Source organism: Periophthalmus magnuspinnatus, chromosome 20, assembly GCF_009829125.3.
Source record: "Periophthalmus magnuspinnatus isolate fPerMag1 chromosome 20, fPerMag1.2.pri, whole genome shotgun sequence".
In the NCBI taxonomy this organism is placed as follows: Eukaryota; Metazoa; Chordata; class Actinopteri; order Gobiiformes; family Gobiidae; genus Periophthalmus; species Periophthalmus magnuspinnatus.
Window position 1 is genome coordinate 19,769,161 of NC_047145.1, and position 26,374 is coordinate 19,795,534.

Below are 26,374 nucleotides of genomic sequence, written 5' to 3' on the forward strand. Positions count from 1 at the left end.
CTTCAAAATGAATCTCTCTCTTTAAACCGTTCTAGGGTCACCATGAGACTCATCTGCCTCTTGTGTGCAGGCAGTTACATATTCTAACGGCAATGGATTTAGACGATTTAGGATGCCCTTTCTGACTGAATCCTTGCTGGTATCGTGCAGCAAAATAAATATAACCACCACAGACTGTATAAAGAAGCAAAACTAAGCGACTAATGTGACCGATAGCGTTTGCCTTCAGTCTTAGAGCAGTTATAGGGGCAAAGTTGGAGCCAAGTTGCATATTAGGAATTCTGACGAGTATCATAGCAACCAAAGAGCCAATCTGGAGCAAGACTGTTAAAAGTAAAGTCCTTCCCACCGCTCCGCTGGTTTAGCAAGGAGAGGACACTTAGCAAACCTGTTGCTAGCGGGACAACTTCTGGGAAAGAAGGCCCGATTTGTCTCTTATTAATGTTCATATCTTGAGTTATGGAAACAATAGTGAAATAAAAATACTAGGATCATGTAGAGCGGGTTACTACAAACATTTTAAGACCAAAACGACGAGTCTGAGAGCAGTAGTTACAGAGAAATGGGCAGTCGATGCAGCCAGAAGTGCGTCCATGATCGCTTCCTATTTAGAACGTAGCGGCTAGCAGGTTAGCTATGTCCATTTATATACACAGTCTATGATAACAACATTTACATACGTTATACCAGTTTCCATTTGCTACTTATTGTGAACAAGCTTCCCTCTCTTTGAATGTACAGTCTTCAGACATTTTTAGTTGTAGGGAAAGTCCCTCACTGTCTCTAACTCAATGGAGCAACTTGTGGTCAAACTGTGATGAAATACTGCCGAGTAAGTAAAAGTGAACTACATTCAGTTTTAAAGTTATTTCTTTCTAATTCAGAATGACTTACAGTAGAATTACCCGCATGTTTCAGTTACTTAATATGAATTATATGAGAATTAATGAAAATAAAAGCAAAAATATATATATATCGTTAAATAATCCTACTGAGATTACTTCTTAAAGGTTCTATAACTTGACTCTTTTGAGATTTTATGTTGTTTTATGTTTTTTTTCATGGTGTTACCTCCTCAAAAACATACCTGGAGTCGTGTTTTTTTATTCGTCTCTCTACATCTCCAAAGTTCAAAATGCTCTGTTCCACCTTGTGACGTCATAAAGTGGTCGTTTTCAAGTTAACGCCTGCTTTTTACCTTTTGTTCTGTAAAGATTGTTAATTCCATGGCTGAAATCATCTAAATCACACCTGTCAAACTCAAGGCCCGTGGGCGAAATGTGGCCCGCCATGCCATTTTATGCGGCCCGCAAAAAGGTAAATTAAGATATATGACTGTCTTAAAATATCAGTTTATCAGGAGATACACAAGTTACACAGACATTTTTTCATATCTATGCAAATCCCTATACAATATTTGTAACTTGAATAAGTAATAAACACAGAAACGGCAAATTAACGAGATTAAAAAGCAGTTGCATATTTTTTACAAATACATTACATTTTGTTGATGTGGCCCTCTGTGAAAATGAGTTTGACACCCCTGATCTAAATTATTCTATTGAAGGAGTTTAAAAACACAGTGGGGCACTTCCTGTATCACCACATGACATCACAAAGTGGAACGGAGTGTTTTCTGTTTGAGAGACGACGTCAGCCTAAATATGCAGAGTTTGTGCGTTAAAAATGTTGAACAAAACACAGCTCCAGGTATGTTTTTGGTGAGGAAACGACATTATAAACACATATCAGAAAATAGTGTAACACGGGCCCTTTAAAGTACCTCTACAGACAGATATTAGGTTCCATGCGGCTAATCAGAGCGATACCTGAGGACGTATTGATAATTCGTAGCATTAGTGGTTTTCCTGAGGAGCTACAATATGTACATTGGGATTAGCTTTAGCTTTAAGACACACAGCCACCACACCTGGTCTTATCTCCCCTGTGTAGGACATGGCACACTGCATTTTTATCAGCTTTCAAAATGGCAGCCGCGCAAAAAAAGACAGCGCTAAGCTAAAAAACCCATAGCGTACGACAAATCAAAGATCAGGGATTTCTACCACACAAGGTCAAGGGTCAATTGCCTAGTGTATTTTCATATCGGATCTCCATATTACGGGAATGACATTTTGGTTTGGAAAGCTGTGCATATGTGGGTTGCAAAAATAAAAACGGTTTGCAGAATAAATCTCAACTTGAGCTGCGGCTACGACCATCCAGCCATATTGTTTCTAAGATTTGCCCAGACGTCGGTGGGGGGGCTGTTCTTTTTGGAGTCGAAAGCGGGTCTGACACAACGCAGGAAGAAGCAGAGACATTCCTGGCCGTCCAAACACTTCCTCTTTGCTGCTTCTCAGTTCCCACTTTGCACAATTTTATAATATATGAAAGATATCAGCAGCTCATGTGTCTGTCTGACTTCCTGGTAAACAATGCAAACTGCAACTACAGATGCATTTGCTCAGCTTTCATTCAGTGTATTTCTCTCTCTCATTCTAATACAAAAATCACTCCCAGTTTTTACAAGATGCAAGATTTTAAACGTGCATATTTCGATCTAGTTATCATACGTGCATCCTAGATAAAGAATCACTAGGAAAATCCGTTAAAAGAATCAGTTAAAAAAATCATAAAAAACATAAAAAGTTATTAAATTATATGTTTATTTCTAGAAAAAAATTAAAATTCAAATCTATATATCACTGTAAATTCTCTGTCAATGCAAAGTTCATATTTAAAACGATATATTTTTAATTATTTACATATTTATCAAGGCCTTTTACTGCGTGTAATAGTAGTGAGCTCTTCTGTTAGTGGTAAACGTTAATGAGGCAATAATTTAATCAGGTTACTTCATAATGAACAAATGGTTTATAAGAAGTTTATTAAGAATGATTTAGGCTTATTAATGAGGCATATTGAAATTTGGTGAAATTATGGCTAAAATAATTGCAATTAACGATTATATCACGATAATGGGGAAAGTTACAGTTTAAAAAGGTTCTGGATATGAATAATTATAGATTTTTTTTTTTGCATTATGAATAGGTTCCATATTTAAACAGCTGTTATATTCAATTTAATCAAGTTTATTTCTGTAGCACATTTAAAAAGTGATTTACATAAAATAAAAAAAATAAAAATAAAAAAAACATAGGAAAACAATAAAAAATAATTAAAAAAAAACAACTAAAAAACAAAACAAGATATCCTGTGTAGCTAGTGTTAAATGCCAGGGAGAAGAAGTGAATTCTATTAAAAATTATATTATACGACCAAATATCTCATCAATGCAACTCCAGTAAACAAAAAGTACTCGAGTAAACCTTACACGAGTACACCAAGACTTCCAACAGCAGTGTACTTTTTCATTTCCCATTCATGTGTGTGTGTTTTGTTTTTTCTTCCTCTTCATGCAAACACTGATGTCATAATCCTAAAACACACCACCAGCTGATACGGAATTTCTCCCAGACTCCCTTGCAACCGATGCCGACAGCTAAACCACCAACTAGGGACACATTTCCCCCGTTTTCTCTCCCCCCTCCTCCCCCCCTTGCGTCTCTCCTCCTCTATCCCAGCCTACCCCTCTCCCATTGACATTCAGTGGAGGTAAATATTTAACCGCGTCGCTATTGAGTGCGGTGTGTGGCGGCACGGGCCCGGCACTGCTCGAGATATGTATATAGACAAGGCTGTTTTATTAAGAGTCGCTGCAGACATATTAAGGTAAAGTATGCCTGACACCTGGGGAGGAAATTGCCAGTATATGACACGATTCCTCAATACTCTGGCAGCTCGCCTCAACGCAATTTTGCACGAGCCGAGTGACAGAGAATGGCATGCCGAAAGAAGGGGGCGGGGTGAGGAAGTGAGTAACGGAGGGAGGAGGGAGGGGGTACAAGAGAGAGATATGAAATAGTGCGCAGGTATGGACCGAGGGGTGTGTCTACGGCCGGGGTATATATGTGTGATGTCGGTCGGGTAGGCGCGGTGACATGCCGAGTTTGTAATTGCCTGGCTCCACGTGAAGGATTGGCCCAGAGATAGGGCTGTTTACCTGGGGTCTGTGTTTGCTGTTTGGGAGGGTAGATGGAGGCTGCTTGGAATGATTAAGTCACACTGGACAAAGCAGGAGAGCTGTCGCGAGGAATATGTATAAGACACGTCACACCAAGGAAAACTTGAAGCTAGAACAGAACAGACGTGGTAGTAGGATTGGTTGAAGTAGTAGTGGTAGTGGTAGTGGTAGTAGTAGTAGTAGTGGTGGCGATACTAGTGATTTTTGTTTTTGTTTGATTTGATGCCAAGTAGAACTATGGCAAGTGTAGTAAGATACTGAACCGATACTATGATATGAGTCTGATATAAAAGAATCATTATTGTTGCTCCACACGCCTTGAGCTGATCTGAAAACGGAATTGTGCAAATAAACTAAAATATAAAAAATTGATTTCAAAACTGATTTAAAAAAAACAAAACATTTATTTTGAGAAAAATTTTTTTTATATATAATATATATATATATATATATATATATATATATATATATATATATATATATATAGCATGAGAATCAATACATTCCGGTACGTCAGTCTATAACAGACATTGGCAAACTATGGCCCGGGGGCCACATATGGCCCTTTGGGCTTATTAATCTAGCCAAACATGACCAAAATATATTAAAATAGGTGATGGTAAACCTTGTCCAGTTTACCTTTTCAAAAGTTGTTGATCTTTTGGCATTTGATGAAAGTGAATGTCAGTTTTTCTGCTGTGTTTATTTAACTGATATTTAACACATTAATTATTAATTTAATAAATGCACTTGGAAAACAATTTGTACAATGAGCCTTGCGTATTGTTACAGGCCAAATCTCTAATGTGATATACACACATGTATATCCTGGCCCCGCCCCTCTATCAAACCCACTCGGGCCCATAGAACCCACTGTGGCCCGAGTGTCAAAGTTTGCCCGCCCCTGGTCTATAACCATACTTTGTTATCAGTCTGTCTATGTTTATAGTAGTTTATAGTAGTCCTACTATTAAAAGAATAGTAACAGAATGAGTATTAATTGTCTACAGAATATATATATGCTCACCAATGTGAGAAACTGGTGGAACTTTAGGATAGTCAAAATAAATACCCTCTCAAGCTGGGAACAAAGTAAACGCTATGTGGGGCGGTAATAAAAGTATGTGTCAGTGTAGTAAGTACTTGTAGTAATGTAGTAAGTTTGTATCTAAGTAACAACAGAACTACTACACTACTCTTTACCATTGCTCAAGTATCAGTAATTGCATACTTTTAATAAAATGCATAATTTTTGAATACAGATTTGCAATAATAAATACATCAGAAATCTTACATCGGTAGGCATTGTCTCAAAAATGTGGGATTTCTAGTCAAAGTGTGATTTTTATAAAGTCATTTTTAAGTAAGTACAACCCTGACAAACACAGAAAAGAGAAGGAAATAAGAAAAAGCCAATTCAAAGTAAGACAATTCCCGCTTTTACATCTAGAGGGCACTGTTGCCTACAGTCTCAGACACATCAAAAACCAAGTGGCCTCCAGTTTCTCTTGAACAGACATCACAATCATATTCTAATTAAAAAGAACAACCTAATTAACCCAGGGGATGTATTTCATAATTTCTGCAATATAACGTGATCATCCCCGCACTTGTAAATGATAGGTGATAAAAGCAAAAGCAGAAATTAATACCAGTTACTAATTAAAACGAGCGAGATATACACAGGATTACAAAAATGAAGGAATTGAGGAGAGCTTTATAGTTTTAAGTAGTTTCATTATTACCGTGTCAAATATGAAATCCCGCTATTTTATTTCAACGCAGTGATTTGGCAGAGTAGACACCAGCTTTCCTGCCCTCCTTGTCAACTCCCCAAAGAGATACCCAAGCCTCTCTTTCTCTATATCTTAAACATGCCGAACAAGAGCCTAGACACCCAGTCAAATCGCTATAATAAATTCCTCATAATTCAATAAAAACACTATGTATCTCCGGTTTTAGTATTCCGCTGTTGTTGCACGGGGAAAAAACGGCGACGGACGGGGGGCACTTGACTGCTCCTGACTTGTGATTTGAAAATTGAACCAAAGGACAAAGGGGTGAAGCGTCGATGAGGTGGGAGAGACACAGGGAGAAAATGAAAACGGCAGAATACACTTGTGTACCTCCTCCTCCTCTTCTTCTTCCACCTCCTCCACTGCCGCCACCATCACCACGGCAGCAATAAATCTGTCAGAAGCCTCATCACCATCCCGAGGTACAGACTTGCACCCATAATGACCCATTTAAAGTAAATAGCTCTGATCACCCGCGCTGTAACCATTAGAACAGATATATAGCTACTGAGGTGTCACTGCATACCGAATGTTTGTAATATACATATTCATTGTATGGGGGTGCACTTTCAAACCACCTCCATTTAAAGACCATTTAAAAGTATATGGCTGCAGCTTTTAACTTAATTTTGACAAAGTGGCTTTATGCTTCAACATGGGAAACTGATGAGGCGAGAGTCCCCACATATAGATAAGCCCTGTTGAAGGAGACAATGGATATGTTTAAAGGACAACAGGAATTCAACGGAAACTTCAACGTCTTTGTCATTGCCGAGATGATAATAAAAACTTTAAGCTGTAATAAAAAGAAAGAAATGACACTGGAACAAAAAGCGAATGTGTTAAGCTAATGTTAATGTGTGAGTTAAGGGTAAAGTATCAAAAAATAACTTCTTAAGTGAAGTCCATGGTAAATTAGTACGAGCATCATTTGTCCAGCTGTACCATGCTAAGTGCGTCTGTTGTGGTCTGCTTGTGTCCATTGCCTGTGTATATAGATCTAGTTAATGACTTAATGTTGGACTTGAAAGTGTAGGCATACTTTATGTGCACACATAGTGTTGTCCATTAGCATAATTCCATGCATTTTGCATGCCTGACTATTGCATCTTTTAATGCTGGTCACATTCAATTGGAGAGAACCATAAAACAGAGCATTTGTTTTGATAAATTATTCTGTTGCAACACCATAGAGGGTAATTTCAAATGTGTATTAGCCACATGTAATGTCCAGGAATTAGCGCCAACATGATGTGTGGAGTGTGCATATTTCCCCTTTCTTCATTAGAAATGTGATCAATTATGCCAATGTAGCCTTTCTGTGATTATTAATTAATAAAGCAGCATAATTAAAATTCTGCTTTTAAAGAGATGTTTTGTGGCCTCTGGTACAGCGGAGTAGACGTGCTCAGAGGTGCAGGCTCTGTGGCCCTGCCTCAGGCTGTATGTGTGGTGGTCCTCACAGAGATGCTTCTGTCAGACTCTCACTCACACACTGCTGCTTTAAACACGACCGCACCAAACATGTAGCAGATCGTTTTACATAGACACTGGCCTGTTGTGTGGACCTGCTGCCCAAAGGTGGGAGCCAATATTCATTTTCCGAGAGCGGCTGCATTAAAATTGAAAGGGCAACATGACCTAAGAATATCTGTAATCACAAGTAATGTCTGACATTTCAAAGCTGCAGTTCTGACCAGATACAAGATCTCACTAATATGCAGTAAATAATGAATGAATGTTTATCCTCTCGTAGCCCTGCAGTAAAAACAACTCCAGCAAGACTCGTCCGTCTTTAGACAGTTTCATCAAATTGCAAGCGCTGCACAGGGGCAGGACTCCAGGCCTTTGGACTGATACATACACACAGTACTGTACAGGCGGATGGACCTTTACAATGAGGTGAGTCATGACTTCTCAGCTTATGGCTCCCAGCATCTGGCCTGACTGAACACAGTAGTGAGAGCACATTTTAATGTCTGCCTTTTTGTGCATTACTAGGCTATTGTGCATATGAGGACACTTCATTTAAATCAATCGTCAAAAGCACATGTTCGCAGACACAGATAAAGTTCTGTTGAGCAGGAGTTGGTCAGTGGCTCCATTTTACACAGACTCAGTTCTAATTGATTGTATTGTGAACTTCATAAATATGGTAAGCACTTATGTTTTTCTTTATAAAATGTTTCACCAATATAGCAGCGAGATGGGAGTCAGGTAGCAGCATTATTAATGTTTAAAATTACCAGTATAACTTTGCATTGCTCTGCATATTCTTTTCATTACACTTGTTTCCTCAAGCATTCAGTCTGTACAATCTTACCTCTGGCTCAGATAATGAAGATTTACTGTATATTATGCAGATAGGGACCCACTTTCCTTTCAAAACATCCAATATAAACTTGGCCGGGCTCATTCGGTGTGTCAGGATACACACTCTGAATTAATATAATAAAACCACACATGCGACCTTATAAAGGTTAATGAATATAAATATAAACAGTGGGATGTGAGCGAGATTTGCCGCATATAGGGAAAGGGGCTCGGGTAGTTTGTCTAGGGCAGGAGGTAGTTAGGGCCTGGTACGGTGCCAAGCCAAACTCTTGAAGCATGCAGCGGCCTAATGCTCCCTCTCTGATGTGTGGCACTGAAAACCACAGGAGAGCGGGCCGGGTCCACTAAAGCCCCATCACTCACTCACACCCAGCCCGGCGCACGGCTACAGGGAAGCAGAGGTGCACACAAAGAACTGTAGGCTGGAGACACGCTGGAGTAACCGCAGGAGTTGAAGAATGGGGGGCAAAACGGCGGAAAAATAGAGCTACTGTGTATTCAAGGTGTCTTAATGCATATTCCATTCATCTTTACCCCTCGGAAATCCCTCATCCCCGCTACGCTATCAGATCTCGGCTGTATCAGATGTGTGGACGATGGTGGAGCAGATCAAAGGTGTGGCTGTGGTTTATAAGCTGACTTGCCATCTCCACTCAGTTCATTTGTCTTAAACGGCTTCTCATTCTTCTTGTCAGATAGGGGAGAGTCTATATATAGCTGTGATTAAGATGTCTGGAGCAATTCTCAAGTCAATAAGTGTCTTCTAAAAGGCCTGGTATGTAGTAAGTACTTATGAAGTGTTTAAGATTAGCTGTTGTTTTTGGCCCAAGCTCGAGAGAGGAATGCATGTTTTTGATCTAATCGTGTGACACTTTTTGTAATTTGGCTGGGCTAAAGTGTTTGTGGTTAGTTTAATGTACTAAATATCATGGCTGGATAAAGTTTGTCTAAAGTTTAGCTTCACATGATGGGAAATTACTTTGTGAGCTTTGCGTAATAATCTAAAAACGTTATAACATGCTTCCATAGATCCCTACACAACTGCTACGAGTGAATAACTGTCCAAACTGCGATAGCTCAGTTGGTAGAGCGTTTTTTCCACTTTCCAAAGGTTTGTGGTTCGAATCCCGGACTTGATATAAACCCCATCGCGGTCAGATCCATTGATCCACAGGTGAATGCTGCTGTTTTTGTCCTCGGGCAAGACATTTACGCCAAAATAGCAACTGTACTAACGTTTTTGTAGCTTTGGGGAGTATATACAACTTTTCTATTGTCAGTTTTATGGATTTTGACAAGACCATGTTTTATTTCTACCAAAAACGTATGTACACATTTGGCTCAAACCCAGAACGCTCCACAAAAACCCCAAAAAACAAAATATATGAATGGTAGAATATGCACAAAAGGCTAATCTTCTAGCTACAGAAGAGGGCAGAAGCTCAGGTTGCCAATTCGAATCCTGCACGTGACATAAACACCATTGCGGACACTTACGCCAAAATAACAACTGTAGTAATGTTTTTGTAGCTTTGGGGACTATATACAACGTTTCTATTGTTAATTTTATGGATTTTGAAAAGATCGTGTTTTATTTCTACCAAAAACGTACGTACACATTTGGCTCAAAAACCAACGTTCCACAAAAAAACTAAATATATGAATGGTAGAATATCCACAAAAGGCTAATCTTCCAGCTATTGCCTTAGCCATTTCAAATCCTGCACTCGACATAAACATCACTGCGGTCACATCCACCGACCCACAGGTTGACGGTGCGATTCCCGCTCGCACAGGTGAATACTGTCATTGTGTCCTTGGGCAAGACATTTAACCTACTTTACCCTCAGTGTCTGCGTAAACTCGTGTGTGAATGTGAGTGTGAATGGGTGAGTGGTTTCTTGATCTAAAGAGCTTTGACTGTCATGAAAGTGGAAAAGCGCTATAGAAAAATGTGGACATTTGTATACGGAAAAAACTCAGTGAACCAAATTTCAGGTTATGGTTCCTATTTTGAGCTGCTCTGTCACTCGGTGGATATGACATTTACCCTCAGATCTCTAGTTCAAGTCTGGATAAGCCCTCTACAAAAAGGTATAGGGCCAACAACTCTGGCCCGTGTGTGCTTGTGTATAAAAAATAGTTTCTTTAAAATGTTATATATACACTCCAACACTAGACGTAGCTGGTACTTGGAGCCCAACCTAAAAGATCGCTGTGGTATTTATATTTTCAATGGCTAGCCTTTGAGTTAGGGGCCACTACTGACACCGGCTGAGCGAAACCTTTGCTTTTGCCTGTTTAGTATCATTTTGCCAAGTCCTTAGAGTCTTCTTGCAATCTCCAAGGCCCTTTCACCAGTTAAACACATCACAAATAGGCAGACATACACACACACATACACACACACAACACACACACACGCTCAGATAAACTCCAAGCACGAGTCTCTTCCCTCCTCTGCATGATGTCACCAGCAAACACTCAATGTGGTGAACACACGGCCAAACAGCGAAACAATTTGTTTAATCATAAAGTGCATTTACATAAGGCAACGGCTGCATAAATGAATGCATAATTGAACAGGTTAATGCATAATGTAGAGCTCCCCCGGGACAATAAATAAAGTGCCTTTTGAAAACGTGTGAGACAGAAAAAGATAGAGAGCGAATGGAAGAGAGAGAGTGAGTATGGGGAACATTACCAAGTGTCAGACAAAACATGAAACGCACACAACGAGACAATGCCAAGGCCACCGAGGTAGAGAGAGGGGGAGCTGGGAAGAAAGAGAAGGAAATATGGCAGCAAATAAATAAATAAAAAGGTGAAGTCTTGCTAAGAGGATTTCAGGACATGCTTCGTTTCTTTCCATAATCTGTCTATTAGCACCAAAGTATTTCCAGCTCTCATAAGCGTGCCGGGGATACTATTAGTGACAGCCTCACACCAATGCAACTTCCTCCTGGGAATTCATACTTCAGTCTCTTCCCTCTCTCACTCCTATTCCCTGTGTTAGCACTCATCATCATTTTTTATCTCTCCCCAATGTTTTTCATACACTAATGTTTCTTCTCTCTGGGCCCAGTGCGATTGACTTTGTTCCGACACACTTGGCTTGTCAAGCGGGCACACATATTAATAAGTGTATAATTTCTAATTAAGGGGCAGAGTGTGGTGCCATCAACAGATCAACACAGTCTTATGATTTGGGTTTGGCTACAGTGTCATGGTACATCGCAATTTCGTCTCCCAAAGCGACACAAAAGATGACAAGTAAATGGAAGTCGGGGTCACGGGGTGAAATTAGCTCTGTAGCTTCTTAATACTTAGCTTTTTATCTGATTAAAAGTAGAGAAAACCTTGAAAGATGTGAGCGGAAAAGCTGTGTTTTTAATTGCCAAAACTAAAAAAGGTACAATTGGAAAATCAATGGGTTACGTGACCACTGCTGCGCCGCAACCCAAACACTAATCAAGACGACACGCAATCAAAGACTCCTGTTCGCACATTTACTGCACTGATAATGAGGAACTAAACACTCGGATTTGTTTTTTTTTCTTCTGCTCGATAATATGACTCATCTGTTGAAACGCATCGATGCAAATGGATCAACACTCCACTTCCTCTTTAAATCGTTAGCCCAAAATCGGCGGCCGTAATGAGAATAGAACAGTCGTTAAAATGAAGCTAAAAATGTATGCTAATGTTTTCAAATTAAATGTGTGGACCAAAGAGTTTTGGGGGAAAATGTTGCGGAGAAAGTGTTGGCAAATCTAATTGCTGTGACTATTGGTTTGCTAAAACTGTAAAATAAACAAAATGACAAAATAGCGACTGTAGTAATGTCGTTTGTAGCTTTTGGGGAGTATATACAACTTTTCTATTGTCAATTTTATGCTTTTTCTCTCAAAATATATGAATGTGACAATCTTCCAGCTATAAAAGGGGACAGAAGCTCAATCGGTAGAGTGTTTGTCCACTGATCCGAGGGTTGGCAGCATAAAAAAACGAATAAAACCATCATTCGTACAGAAGTCAGATGCAACCATTTACCACAAATCGGCCTATTCCTGAGCTCCAGTATATCCAAACATCACAAACACAGCAGGACAAATTACCCAAGGACAAACTACAAATACCACGCACCAACTTTCACCCAGTTATCCAATTAACAGTACCATAATGTCTGCTTTTTCCTGCCTTAACAACCAATCAGCTCCACTACATCCACACACACCTCAAACCAACGTAAACGCAACAAAGCAGCTGTCTTCATTAGAGCCCTGCGTTTTGGAGAAGCTCATATTCAGATGTGTCAGAGCGTATTTGGCGATGGCGGTCCGCAGCACAAACATGGCGGGTGTACGTGGTTGTCAGGAGCGATCGGAGTCGTGGAGCCTTAATGTGTCACACCTGATTATCGATACGCCCCTCCTGTGTCTCCCATAGGCCTGGTACTTATACTACACAGAGAGATACTGCGTACTCCATTTCATCCATGCGTAGTCTGTAAATCTATATGAAATTAAATGAAGTTCACTGTGTAACTTGATGATGCAGGGTCCACCACCTTCTTGTCACCGGAGATGTTGTTTTACCTGGAATTTTCCACAGTTTACCTTTAAATGTAGGTATATCCATGGACATAAGCAGGTGACACAATCAGGGAAAGTTACAGGTAAGATCTGTGGAGAGCTGACCCGGTTCGCAATAAGAAAGCAAGTTTTTTCAAGGTATTTTTGAACAACAAAATGACACTAAATTGAGTAACATTCCAGGCACAGATCCATCGAGACGAACAGGTAGAGGACTGTTTGTTTGGCCTTGCCTCCACCCACCCAGATCCGCCCCACCCAGATCCGCCCCAACCAGATCCGCCCCAACCAGATCCGCCCCACCCAGATCCACTCACTCACCCAGATCCGTCCCACCCAGATCCGTCCCACCCAGATCCGTCCCACCCAGATCCACTCACTCACCCAGATCCACTCACTCACCCAGATCCACTCACTCACCCAGATCCACTCACTCACCCAGATCCGCCCCACCCATTTCCTCCCTACCGGTTGAGCTGCACCTGGAGCTGGGGAATAAAAGCCCGGAGTGCGCACCACATCGGCGACCAGTTGGATCCTTCGCTGCAGCAATGTTTGTTTCTTTTTTTGTTATTTTGTATATTTTTTTGTTGTATTTTTATATTGTCTAGTTGTTTCATTCGTACCTACTTTTGAAAACTATTTTGTAAGAATAAATCTACTTGTACCAACTCGTTTTTGACCACGTCTCCACACTCCCGTTTGGTTCTACACCCGGTTTTAACATAATTTCGTTACGTGCCTCCACCTCTGGACAAAGCGGCACGTGACACGGACCTTTCACCACTGAACCTCCTGAGTAAATTTAAAATGGTACAGGTACTAAAAGGAGCAAGAAGTTCTAAAATATCGCTTGCATTTTTTATTTATTTCCAGTCTTAAAGTCCAAAAACGCATGAAAAAACCCCTGACTGTCTTGCTTTTAACGTATATGTCCATGGAGATAAACAGGTGACACCATCAACCAAAGTAACATGTTTTTTTACGGTATTACAAACAGCAAAAATTACACTTCAGTAATGCCAAAAAGTATAACACCATACTGCAAAATTCCAGGCAGTCCACCAGTAATTTGACAAAGTAAAAGCAGTAAAAAAAAAAAACAGTAAAAGACGAAACATCTTCAGTGTAAAACTTTGTCCAATCGAAACAGAATTTTTCTTTTGCTACTATTTAGGAGTAAATTGGTTCTAGATTAGTACTGCACCACGTTATTTTTGGTTTTCCACCGCTTTCAGATCATGACTACATTTGCACTATCAATTATTTCCCCACACAACTGAAATCTATAGTTTACATTTCCCATATATTCCCCTAAATATTATATATCGATTCATTTGATGCCAGTTATCGACTTTACATCCGCGCTCTATCAGTTAGTTATACTTATTCCCCTATTCACCTGCAGCGCCTCGTCTGAAAAGAACAGTGTTAGTGACGAAGAAATAGGCCCAAAAACCGCACGACTGGGGTGTGGGGTGTAGATTGGAGAGGTGGAACAGTCTAATGAAGGTCATAGGCAGTCATAGAGGGGCCTTCTTGGATTGAAATTTGGGCTCGCGGAGGCACGGGCCGCTATGATGAATATGATTATAGGTGTGCGGGCGTGTTTGACGGTAATGAATTCAGAATATAGAAAGAGGATATAGGTCTTGGAGAGTGCTGAATTTCAAACAGGGGCCGATCTACCTCGCTCCTCTGTCCAGGTTTGTGTGTATGTGTGTCTGCTGACTGATAGCTTTGTGCGTTTGTGGCGAGCCGGAGACGCTGCGCAGTAATTGATGTGGAAACTAACGGAGCTGTCCCGAGACGTCATTAGCTAAAAGGCAAATTTCATTATTTCTCTAATATGGGACAGGATGACTCTTTTTGATGTCCTTTCCCTCCCTCCACCTTTTACCCTTCTGCATGTCTGATTCTTATTCTTATTTTTTAACAAATACGACTAAAACCGCTATGGCGAATATCATTACTACGAAATAATTTACCACCTGGTTTGGTTCGAGTTAAGTACAGGTTGAGTCCGTGACTAAAAGTAAGTGAAGTGTCCAAAAATGTCATCATATTTTGGCACACGTGGTTAAAAAGGATCACTGGATAGCTATTTGCATCTGTTGCTAATTTGATCGTTGTTATTACTATGATAGTTCTACCCATGCAACAACAGCACTATGAAAACTAAAGTGGTACTATTACTACTACTTAAAAGGTCCTATATTATTACGCAAAATTGACTCTTGTGCACTTTAATGCTTAAAAGGACTGAGCACATTATAGACCATTATAGCTCATCTAGACATTTTTTTTCCGTTTTTAGCCATAAAAATCATGTTAAAGAAAGTATCAGCACATACTTTTGCCTTTTTTTTCCACACAACTACCTCTATTTTACATATCCATCCTTATTTTTCCTTTGATGCATCAAATAACTGGGACTGGGAGAATCAAAGCGGCACCTGCGCTCTGATTGGTCGTCTTCGAGGGACAACGTAAGCGCATTAGCGCAATGACAGTAACATATTTAACGAGCCCCACGCCTCTGCTTTAAGACGCAGTTTGTTTTTACATGAGAGCACGATCGGTTGCGGAGTTACGGTAATGGAAAGTCCGCAACCGCAAGGCTAACGGCGGCGATAGCATCCGACGCTATAGGGTTAAACCGTGTTATAATGCTGTTATCTTGTCAAAAACATAGCCTGAGTTGTGTTTTGCTTCACTCACACATGTTTGAACCCTTTATTATTAGTCTGTCTGCATCTCGAAAGATCAAAATGCTCTGTTCCACATGATGACATCACAAGTTGGAACAGAGTGTTTTCAGTTTGAGCGAAAAACTCAGCCTAAATTTGCAGGGTTTGTGTGTTAAACATGTGTGAATGAAGCAAAAAAAACACAACTCCAGGTCTGTTTTGATGAGGAAACAACATTATAACAAAGATCAGAAACGAGTAATACGGTCCCTTTAAATTATAAACAAAAACACATATTTATTTTTAGTACTCGAGTAAAGGTACCATTTATCCCGCCGACTTAAACTGCCTCCATCATTTGCACAGAAAATTGGAATCCAAATTAAAGTCTACCTCTGGCAAAATCAATATCTCCAACTAGTCAAATCTATTAATTCCTTCCCTTTAAATTGTCTAATCTCTTCTTTCCTCCATTTTCGCTCGCTCATTTTGTCCAACCGTTTAGCCCCTCCCCCGTCTGAGGATCTTATTCTGAGCCGCTTTGCCTTTCTACATCGCAAAAAAAAAAACACGGTCTGATTTTCCCCGGCTGAGTCCCGCCTCACCTTCAGCCTGGCGTACACCTTCCCCACACCTCTTCTACCTCTCTGTCCCTCTCTCCATCCCTTTTCTCACTCTCTCTCCTCTAGGGCTTTGATGTGAGTCGATGGCTAATCAGCTAGCATCAGGCCTAGCACTCATTCCCCTTCACACCAGGCCTATTAGGGAGCAGGCTTTCTGGAGCAGGCCGATAAGGTCAATGTGCTCCTCTTTGGTCGAGTCTCTGGTCCAAACCCAAATCTCACCCTCTCTCATTTTGTCCCTCTCTCCTGAGTTTTCCCTCTGTCCATTTGTCCTGCTTTTCCTCTCAACTTTCTCCAAATAACTTCCCTGTACCCATCCCATCTGAGCCGTTGTGTCCGGCGCTCATTAGGTCCTCCTGCAATTTTACGCTGATAATATTATTTTCCATAACAAATTACTTAAAACTTAGGTTGTAAACTGTAACAACTGGGATAGGTTTGTGCATTAAAGATCCTATATGTCACGATTTTTGTTTTTTTTATGCGTTTCCTGTGCTGTTTTCCAATCTCCCTTCTCTGTTTGAGCCTGGAGGTTGGGCGGAGACTCTAACACCACCTCAAAACAATCAAACCTTCACCTGTGAGTACGAAAAGGACTGAGGATCCAACACGCCGAGCCAGATCGTCTTGTCATCTTCCAGTTTATCCATCGTGATCCCACTCCTTGGAGAGCTGGGTCGGAGACGGAGGTGCAGAGTGGCTCCTACGTCCGGTACGAACACCTCAGCCTCTGACCCTGCGACCCACGACCTGCTCCCAGACCACCGTTCCCAACTATCTGCTCTGTCTACCTTCATTCACATTCGTGTATCTGCAAATAGTTCAACAGAGTTTCCCCTGAGTCTGTATCGTTGGTCCCTCCGTCATTCGTTATGACACTATATTACACAAAATTGACTCTTATGAGCTTTCAGTCGTGGTATAATGTCGTTACGTCACCAAAAACATACCTGGAGTTGTGTTTTGCTTCATCCACGTGACATCACAAGGTGGAATGGACTGTTTTCAGTTTGAGAGAAGAACTAAATATGCAGGGATTGTGCGTTAAACATGTGCAAATGAAACAAAACACAACTCCAGGTCTGTTTTTGATGAGGAAACTACATTATAACAGATCAGAAAATAGCATAACATGGGCTCTTTAAGTAATAGTTACAGTTAGAGTGCAGTAAAAAGTATTTCCTCTTGCACTTTTCGTCCGTATGAACATAGACAGAACTCTATATATCACATTTTACTATAACTATTGTAGAAAAGCTATAGAAAGTACATTTTCTCGCACTAAAATACATATTTGAGTGAAAGTATTACTCCGCCATCATCTTTCATATTCTCTTCTTTGTAACTTTTTTACAGCCATATTTCATTCAAGAGTTCAAATCTCCCAACTACATTTTTCCTTTCCCCTAAAATTGTCTCGTAATCTCTTCTTCCCTCTAGGTTCTCTTTTTCAGAATGTACCATTTTTCCCATTTCCTCGCACCACTCTCTATATACCTTGGGGGAACGCGCCATGTTTTTTGATAAATTAGTCTGGTGGTCCACTAACAGATGAGAGCACAGACGCAGAATCTATCACATGACTCCTTCTGCTATCATTCATATGTGAGACAAGAGGCTACATTTATACTGATTACAACAACGGCAAGACAGTGATTCGAGTCGGCATTAAACTCCAACACGGTACTCGGGGATTTAAAGGGTCAAGATTAGGTTATTTTCTGATCTATGTTATAATGTTGTTTTCTCGTCACAAACAGACCTGGAGTTGTGGTTTTTTTGTGTCATTCGCACATGTTTAACACACAAAATCCTGCATATTTAGGCTTTTTGAGTTTCTCTCGAACAGAAAACACTCTGTTCCACCTTGTGATGTCATCATGTGGTAATACAGGAAGTGCTCCGCTGTGTTTTGAAACTCCGTACACGTGCCCTGGAATTGCTCATTTCTACAGAACAAAAGGTAAAATGTAAATGTTAACTTGAAAACTACCACTTGATGACATCACAAGGTGGAACAGAGCATTTTGAGTTTTGGAGAAGTAGACAAATTGTTACTCAAACATGCGTGAATGAAACAAAACACAACTTCAGGTATGTTTTTGATGACGTAACAACATTACCTGGCTAAAAGCTCTCAAGAGTCAATTTTGCACAATATAGTGTCTTTAAATATTTGTAATGCAGGAAAAACATATATTGTCATTCCTTAAAGATGCAATATGTAACTTTTCTGATGGACTGGTCTGCCGCTCCACTGTGTTTTTAAACTCCATACACGTGCACAATAATTATTTGGATCATTTTTCAACCCTGGAATTGTCAATCTCGACAGAACAAACTAACTTGAAAACTGCCACTTGATGACATCACAAGGTGGAACAGAGCATTTTGAGCATTGGAGATGTGACAGACTCATAATAAAGTGCTACTCAAACATGTGAATGAAACAAAACAACATTATAAACATGGCTAAAAGCTCAAAAAAGTAAATTTTGCGTAAAAAAACCCCATATTGTCATTCCTTAAAGACGCAATATGTAACTTTTCTGATGTACTGGACCTGCACCTGCTTGTCTTGTTATCGTCTTCCTAATGTTCTACTGTGTAGCATTAAACTTATCTGCAGGAAAACAAGATAGACAATGCCAAAAGCCGAAGTTACAGGTCAGATCTGTGGAAAGGTGACCACAGAAACAATACACACTTTTCAAGGTTAGGAGTTGCACAGAATGCCGTACTGTGGAATATTCCAGAGAAGGCAAAAAAAAGGGGATTTTTATGTAAATAAGCAGGTGAAAAGCCAACAAAATGCTATTAACCATAAAGGAATAACTTAAATAAAGTATTAAAATAACCAAGCTGGATATTTTGCAGTTTTCTTTTCTTGTCTTTTGAGTTTTTCTTCTCTTTTTTTTGAGACCTTTCACAGTGTGCAAATAATTACATCAAGATCCAGTAAGCATGAAATTCCTACTTTGAAAGCTAATGGTCTTTTATAATAACCAGCTACTATGGACGTTTGTGTTTATGTCATAGGAGGTTCAAGTGCACCTTTACTTCTACATGAATACCACTGGAACTGCTCCATTCATTAAACTCACTCACGTCAGGGCTAATGGTGCTACGCTAATCTACGACACTCCAATGCATTTCCGAGTCTTAAGCTAATGTGACTCCACTTAAAACAACACAAAAGCCTGTTGTGCTAACGAATATCAGCTTTCAAATACATTTCTTTCGCTAAATATTCTTAAGAGTGGAAGCGAGCTCGGATATTTGGGTTCAGGGCTCGTTATTGACAAAAGAAACCGGTCGAGTCTTTGTCCCGCCCCTCCCCTCGGAGACGAACCGCGATTATCATCCAACTTACCTGGACTTACAAAGGCGCTGTCCATTTATCGCTGCTGCTGCTGCTGATGCTGCCGGTGCCTTCAGGGCCTGCAGGAGACGGGGAACTCAGCTGAGCCCTATACAGAGAAAAGGGATGAATGGCTCGTACACGCAATGGGCTCCTATGAGACTAGAGTTTGCCGCCTTGGGTCAAACCACAAGTTGTTATTTCTGATTTTATTTTAAGACGAGACACTGCAGGTGACTTGGAAAACATTTAGAAGTTATTGTGATACTGTGAGAGCTTTTGTTGCACCTGTGAGAATCTTCAAATTAAAAAAAAAATATTGATAAAAGGAAGAAATAATGCAGTAAAGTAGATATGATACAGTATAAAATATAAAAACGTACACACAGAATATATTTTCGATGTACTCCATGTGGGGAAGCTGGCCTGATGTGGTCAAATTAGAAGGCAGACTTGCAAAAAATGTCTTTTACCAGATGTAATTTATTAAAAAATGCGAAATAAGTAAAGAAAACAACAAACTACTCACACAATTAAACAGAAAAAAAAACACTTAAATTAGCTCTGCATCACAACTACACTGAAGTACTTTTATACTCTCTCCAGCAGGAAGTACCTCCCCCAGGTAAGTACGACTCAGTCCACAGGTGCCAAGTAGGTTTTAACTTTTGCAAAATCTCGACCTAAGTGTTTAATTTATAATGACCTATGTCTCTTTAGCACAAGTGTTAAAAATAAAACTATAAACTCTGAAATATTGAAACCAAAATATGCAAAAACTGTGACACAAAAAGAAACGAGGAACTAGTTCTCCCCTCCACATGGTTCAGTCCACAGCCTCACACAAAGATTTTAAAATGGCCGACATTGGACACGCCCCCTCTTTGTTAAGACCACGTGGAGACTCAGGTAAGACTGAAAATGGAAGTGTTTGACTGCATTGTATAGCAGAAATTAACAGGTTTAACTAACAAAACTATCTTTAAAGTAGTGATGGTGAGATGAAGCCTCGTGAGGCATTGAACCACTTGAGACAATTGGTTCGAAAAAGGGTTCATTTCTCGAAGCTTCATGTGCGCACGAAACCACCTACAGGCCAAGTGTATAATCACAGGCAGCTGTATCTGAATGTGTGATGCATTTAATTTTTGTGTCTGTTGGGAATGACTATGAATTACAAAAAATGTATGATCAAATAACATCTGTACATATATTATCACATATGTGTATAATACATTCTGTATGTATTCTGTGTGTGTACATTTTCCCCAAATGGTAATATCATAATATGGCAGGTTAAGCTGTTTATCTTAAAATGGCGAGGGCGTAATCAGGCAGAGGACGGTGAAAGTGCTTGTGGAACTAGGAAAAGGGCACAGATTATGCTTGTGTAACTTGGACAATGATGTACAGGACAGGGGAATTTTTATTCAGAAACAAGAGTTTCTCAACAGTTTTTTACCACAGGGCACAGATGGTGTACACAAGAATGCCACTGCTAACTTATATAAATACACACACATATACACGGGCTCTGGATACACATATTTCTGTCTCTCCCAGTATTGAAGGGTCCTCCAGTCTTGCCGTATTTAGCTCCATCATGTAGCATTGGACCTCAATATTTGCGTCTGTTTTCATGTTTTTGTTTGTGTTTGTGCCTGACGCTGTCATCCAGGCGACACCACAGGTTGTTACCTGCGTTACAGGTGTTACATGCGGCAAAATCCGAACCACTTACTGAATCAGTCACATGGTACAGCCGGGCAGCGAGGCCTCGGACGTCATCATTTTCAGCTCCTCCCCTAAATGAAGCAAGCCTCGATACACACATCGCGGGAACGCCCCCTCCCCTACTCGGCACACGCTACGAACCCTCAATACAGAACGTCACATCACGACTTTAAAGTGACTCGTTTGTGTCATGTTTAACTTAAAGTCGGACTACAGTATAACTAAACAAAAAAAACGCAGGATAGTTGTGTCTAGTAGTTAAGTTGGAAATGGAAAAATGATGAGGGAATGAACAAAAGACCCATTTTGTCTCACACTTGAAGCTCAACCATTTCTTTCTTCAATCTTTCATCTTTATTTATTTTAAAATCAAGGTCAAACTGGTCAAAACTCTCCCAATTCAAAAAGTCTTCACGTGTAAAGTACATCACCTTACGTTTCTAGCTGGAATTTGATCTGGATAAGGCACTAAAACCGCGTGCTAAGTTTAGAAAAAAGATTAAGTTTTGGGTTAAGAAAATGTTTTACTAAGTCACGGCTAAAGCCTTTTACTCTGAAAAGGCAGAAAACCTTGCAGGCAAACAGTGCCCACATGCCCACTTATCACCAGCACTGTCCTACCTATTTTTATGAGATCCCTCCGAGGTTGACTCTCCTCCACTTTTCTTCTCCTACACGTAACACTTTACACTATCCACTGACTTGGTTCAATAGCTGCTCTGCTCGTACACACGCTTAAGACGATACAGGAACATTAAAACGTGAAAAATGCGCACGAAATATAGAAAAAGCTCCTATATTACGCTATTTTTGTGGTGTGAGTTTGTTTCCTCATCACAGTCATACCTGGAGTTGTGTTTTTTTTTTCATTTTGCACATGTTTAACACACAAAACCTACACATTTAGACCGCGTTCTTCTCTCAAAACCCGAAACGCTCTGTTCCACCTTGTGACGTCATCGTGTGGTAACACAGGAAGTGCTCCACTGTGGTTTTAAACAGTTAAAATTAAAATCATTTGGATAATTTCAGCCCCGGATTTACCCATTTCTGTTGAACAAAAGGTCAAACGTAGCTGTTAACTTGGGAAAACTACCACTTGATGACATCACAAGTTGGAACAGAGCATTTTGGAGCTTTGGAAATGTTGACAGACTGATAAAAAAAGGGTTATTCAAACACGTGCGAATGAAACAAAACACAACTCCAGGTCTGTTTTTGATATAATACGACTTAACGCTCACAAGAGTCAGTTTTTGCGTAATATATAGGACCTTGCACTGAGAACGCAAAGCTAGTTATCGGCAAAAACAGTTGTGTAAATGGAATATAAATGTATATTACCGTTGGCATTTATTTATGAATATAGATTTTTATTTTATTTTTTAGCATAAACATATGTTGACAGTATTGATATGGATGTCAATTATGAATCAGTTACTAAAATAGCCACATGAATCAGACGTGAATATTACAGCTCATTAATGTAAAGGAGCAGGACTCATTCACACGGGCATAATTCATCCAACTCTTGCGCATGTTTTTGATCAGTAGAAAGGGGTATGTGTATGAGAGTCTTTGGTAAATTGTATGGGCGTTCAGACATGAGGATGGAACCTGCAACCCGTTTTTCTTCAAGTGCATATTCAAATGTTTAATCATAGTTTTGCATCAGACACGGGGCAGTTTTTTTTAAGAAATGTTGTGGGGGAATGTTGAAAAATACAAGGAGCGATGAGTTCTGGATCAGTACAGTTTCTGAAATGTAGGTCTGACAGTTTAAAGATTCATTAGACAAAATAAAGGTGTGCAGTCTGTATTTTAGTATTTGTATTTTTGCCAAGTAACTGTTGTGTAGGACTGAATTAGATGTGATTTGGCCATTGTTTATAGGTTATGAAAATACTTCTGTGCAAGTTACATCTGTCTCCCATGTCCAATCAGGGAGCCAAATTATAAACTTCACCAAAATCGAAGTTGATAGAACAATATATCTGGGGGTTTTTTTGTGTTTTTTTTTTTTTTTTTGTTATATACTATTTGATATCAGTCTGGTTCACTTCCTCAAACGTGATCGTCCAGTCAGATTTGTTCATTTCAGTGACACACGTGAAACAAAGCAGCTCGTTGGTCAAAATCAGATGTATCTCACCTCAGTTTAGTCCTTCACTCAATGATTCTGCAGAAATCCATCATGTATTTCAGCCCCTTATGATCTTTTCTTTCTTTTTTTCTGATACAGACGGACCATACCGGCTCCTGATTGGCTAATCCACCTGTCAATAACGCCCATTTAAAAACAAAATTCAGCGCTGACCGGACTCACATTCTCGTAAGTATTGAAGAAGTGTGTATTCTGCAGACAATGAAACTAGGGGAAACTAAATATATATAAAACATGTAGTAGAAATAGTTATTTTATTATACATTTTAGTGAAATCTGGTATCTGCTCTTTAAGCTCATAAATGCATATTACTACAGAAGACTGCTTTCCTATAACACGACGCCATTATACTTACAAACCCTGATGATAAATATGTTTTGGTTAAGGCTTCAGCTTATACATCCTATATATAAATTACAAAGAAGAAAAAGCAGTATGGATTCAGCACATGAGTAAAAAGGCACATTTAGGATATGTTTCTTGTATAATGATATAAGCTACATTACACAATATATTTCACCCACTGTGTAGAAGAACGCGTGGGGGAACGAGTGCTCCCACTGTGACATTTTGTTATTCTGAAAATCAATCTTCCAGCTTAAATTTAACTCCACAATCTTAATGTCAGCCTCCTTCATACAGTAGCCGTACGCACTATAAAAAAGTAAGCCTATAACAAAACGTCTTTCAAAAACCACAACATTGCGAATACCTGTCGTTTTGTACAGTGACCTAACTTTGAAAGGTGACACACTGCCAGCGCTCCTGTCACTTGTGTTTCCTCTGCACCCGCGTCTCCCGTTCTGTCATTTTCAGTCCCGCTTTGACAGATCTGCCAGTGAAAGTCATTGGAAACGTGGCGGAAACTCGGGGCCGGACCAAGGTAAAAGGTAAAGCTTTTATTTAAGTGACAAAGGAGCCTTTCGAGGTGTTGCATATACAGTGGGTAGGGCTGTCAGCGCGCGCAGGCCCTGAGTGTGTGTGTACTGAGGCGAAGTGCTGAAGTGGAAGAAGAGGCCAGAGTCAATATCTTTGCACAAAGATTGAAGGCCAAAGGATGGAACAGAACATTATTTTCAAACTATACAAAAAGACAGCTGCGTGTGTGCGCTACTACTTCTGTATTCGAGTTGAGTTTAGGGCTATGGAGGCAAAATACTCCAAACGTGATGACGATTAGTAGTAATTTAGTAGTTTATTCAGTCATTAAATTCAAAATCAAACATTATTCAACTTGTATAAGGTTGTACATAACATCTATCATGACCGAAAGGGTTTAAGCTGAAGTAAAAAGTACTTATAATGCCTAATCCTATTTAATAATAACGCACAAGAATTCCAAGAAAAGCAGCATCAGTTCTACAACAAATAACTCGATATATAAACAAAAGAAAATCTACAAACTACAAAACGTGACAGTTCATGTGAATCATTCCTGAGTCCTGTAATTTTCAAAAAGTAATGTTTTCTATCTCTTTTTAAATGCTTCTATTGTGTAGGAGCTTTTTAAGTTATCAGTACATAGTAGTAGTAGTAGTAGTAGTGATTAATAAAGTATTTTTTGATGAGTCAGCCAAAGAAGTGTTCATGTTGAGCTCCACAGGACAAATATTAAATCATGGACAATAGGACATTTGACTTGATTAGATATTGTATTAAGTTCCCAAAACGTGTATTTAAGGCAATTGTTTCGTCAAATTAATACGACCAGTTTTTTAAGTTCTCATTTTCTCACTCGTCATCTCACTTAAAATTGACTCTTGTGAGTTTTAAGTCATGTTATAATCTCCTCAAAACATACCTGGAATTGTGTTTTATTATTTGTCTGTCTACATCTCCAAAGCTCAAAATGCTCCGTTCCACCTTGTGATGTCATGAAGTGGTAGTTTTCAAGTTAACAGCTTCTTTTTACCTTTTGTTCAGTAGAGATTGGCAATTCCAGGGCTGAAATTATCCGAATTATTCTAGAAATGAAGGCGTGTGGAGTTTAAAAACACAGTGGTGAACTTCCATGTCAAAATCAAATGTCCTACATTATGCAAAACTGACTCTTGTGAGCTTTAAACTACGTTAGAATGTTGTTACCTCCTCAAAAACATGTCTAAAGTTGTTTTGTTTCATTCACACATGTTTGAATAACCCTGGATAATCAAGCTGTCTACATCTCCAAAGCTCCAAATGTTCTGTTCCACCTTGTGATGTCATGAAGTGGTAGTTTTCAAGTTAACAGCTCATTTTTACCTTTTGTTCAGTAGAGATTGGCAATTCCAGGGCTGAAATTATCCAAATTACTCTAGCGAAAGTGTATAGAGTTTAAAAACACAGTGGAGCACTTCCTGTATTACCACATGATGACATCACAAGGTGGAACAGAGTGTTTTCTGTTTTGAGAGAAGAACTTTGTGTGTTTTAACATGTGCGAATGAAACAAAACACAAGTCCAGGTCTGTTTTTGATGAGGAAACAGCATTAAAACATAGATCTGAATACGCCGTAATATGTTCCCTTTAAATATTCATGATTTTCAACCCGCTCAAGCATTAAAAAAAAGCATATAGTGGACAACAAACATACAACACATAGTAAAGCAGCTCTGAGGTCAAAAAGTACTCCATAAAAACCATTACATCTACATTATATTTAAATTTAAAAGCCGAAAGATTCCAAATACGCATTTCTTTTAGAACGGGGAACAATATAGCGACGACCTGAGGCACTAAAGGAAACCCACTTTGAAAAATATAACTCTGTGAGCTTAGAATCACATGCACTTTTTATTTCATAGTCTCAGCTTTGAATTCTCCGGGAAAAAACCCAATGAAATTTCTTTTGTATCCCAGCTACTACAAATCTGAGCATTTATAGTAACCCGACTAAACATTAGACCAACATAGCAGCCAGGAAACAATACAAGCAACCCAATTATTTGTATGTGAAAATCAAGTTCAAATCCTGGCTGGTAAACACACTTTGTCTCTATCCATAATTT